Raw genomic sequence first — 2,093 nt, 5'->3', positions numbered from 1 at the left:
ACAGACAGACAGACAGACAGACAGACAGACAGACAGAATGAGGCGCGTGGTTTAGTGGTTAAGGTTTTCGGCTCACGATCGTAAGGTCGTGAGTCCGACGCCCGGTGGCACGTTGTGTCCTTGAGCAAGACACTTTATTTCACGTTGCTCCAGTCCACCTAGCTGGCAAAACTCAGTTGTACCTGTAATTCAAAGGGGAAGCCTTGTCAAATTTTGTGTCACGCTGAATCTCTCTGAGAACTACGTTAAGGGTACGCGTGTCTGTGGAGTGCTCAGCCGCTTGCTCGTTAATTTCATGAGCAGGTTGTTCCGTTGATCGTATCAACTGGAATACTTATCGTGTGAGTGTGCAAGTAAACTTTCTGTCCACACCTATACATAATCCATGCTACCATTCACAATCTGTTATATCAGTGAGTTTTCACATTTGTGTACTGTAATCAAGCGACATTAACGATATTTTTATTACAACATTCTAATTATTTGCTATAGAAACATCCTTGAAATGTTATACATACATACAAACACACACACACACACACACACACACACACACACACACACACACAAACACACACACACATATAAATATATATATATATATATATATAAGAAGTTTGAAAACGCCACTATATAAGATAAATTTTAATTTTCTCAGAGATATTTTACATGCTTCCTCTACTACTACATCCAATTAACTACTGCTGGTATCACGGACAACGGTCACTCCCTTTTACCACTACCAACACGGTCACTACTACTACTACTACTACTACTACAGCCAACGATTCGAGTCAACGCACAAGACAGCCATTACGTCCCCACACATAAAACGCTTCCACGTGAACTCTGTTGACACCAGTAAGAAACAATTATGAACTTTTCTTTTAATTACATTTTTAAAAATATGTATTTTTGATAAGGTTCGTTTTTTCAAGAACCGAAACATGTAAAATATCTCTGAGAAAATTAAAATTCATCTTATATAGTGGCGTTTTCAAACTTCTTTTTTATAAATATATACCCACTCGTATGCCACCTACACTTTTTATCAATATATATACATACATATATATATATATATATATATATATATATATATATTTATATATATATGTTCGCTTTTACAATAGTATTGGTATAAACCTCATAAGGTGTTCAATAACTCCTGTAGTATTCTCAACTAAAGAAAACAGAAATTTAGATTTATACGTTTGAACTTGATATATACGTAATTACATCATGAAAAGTCAGTTCGGAAACGTAAAACACATATACAGTCTTGTATTGATTTCCAGGTCCTAGATGCACGATGACACCTCTGACACTTTGTAAGATACAGTAAAGAATAAAAATAAAAGTGAGTATAACAGCATATATGAGCGTGTTTTAAATGGCTTCTATGACTGACGATTGATCATTTCCGTTGCAACACATAACTCAGTCTTATCTTTACTTTAGTCTACTTAACTCTCAGCAGATTTTATCGGGGCGCTTTTAGTTTATTAGGACGATAGGTCAGAGATGGATTAAACGCTTGTTGAGAACTCCACGTTTCTAGCACTGTAGATATTTGCCCCTGTTTTACTTATAAAAACAGTTCACAGAACTCAGTCGGTAGAGTAACAAAGTTACTTATCCAATACGTAACTGAAGCAATCTGAGGGTTGCGGGTTCAAGTTCTTTTGTGGGCGATACAATACTCTTTACAATGACAGTGGCCCAGCATGACCACAGCCCACAGACTGAAACGGTTAAAAGAGTAATAACCTAACCTTTCACTTTAGATTCTTTAGACGGAAACTCACCCGTGACTCCTTTCGGGACTTTTGGGAGAGATAGAAGCAAGGGTGAATGTTATGATCAGATTTAAAACCTGACCTGAATATCTGCAACAAGATAGATTCTGTTGAAGACACTTTGAAGACATCCCAGGTCAGGTGGTGATGTTAAGCCAGGTGACGGATTAAAGTACTATAGCCTCGGGCCGACCAAAGCCTTGTGAGAGGATTTGGTAGACGGAAACTGAAAGAAGCCCGTCGTATATATGTATATGTATATATATATATATATATATATATATATATATATAT

General features: G+C 36.6%; 1 protein-coding gene and 1 long non-coding RNA gene across 2 annotated transcripts in view; one reads left to right on the top strand and one right to left on the bottom strand.

Annotated features, from left to right (window-relative positions):
* The window catches only part of LOC106879993 (zinc finger protein 252), a 47,788-nt gene that overhangs the window by 971 nt on the left and 44,724 nt on the right, over positions 1–2,093 (bottom strand). The window lies entirely within an intron of this gene.
* The window catches only part of LOC128247258 (uncharacterized), a 9,781-nt gene that overhangs the window by 6,591 nt on the left and 1,097 nt on the right, over positions 1–2,093 (top strand). The window contains exon 3 of the long non-coding RNA XR_008263610.1: positions 1,299–1,360. This is a non-coding gene — a long non-coding RNA (uncharacterized LOC128247258). The remainder of the gene's footprint in view (positions 1–1,298; positions 1,361–2,093) is intronic.

Source organism: Octopus bimaculoides, chromosome 3 (assembly GCF_001194135.2).
Source record: "Octopus bimaculoides isolate UCB-OBI-ISO-001 chromosome 3, ASM119413v2, whole genome shotgun sequence".
Classification (NCBI taxonomy): Eukaryota; Metazoa; Mollusca; class Cephalopoda; order Octopoda; family Octopodidae; genus Octopus; species Octopus bimaculoides.
The sequence above is the reverse complement of the archived record's forward strand: the minus strand, read 5'-3'. Positions and strand labels throughout refer to the sequence as shown.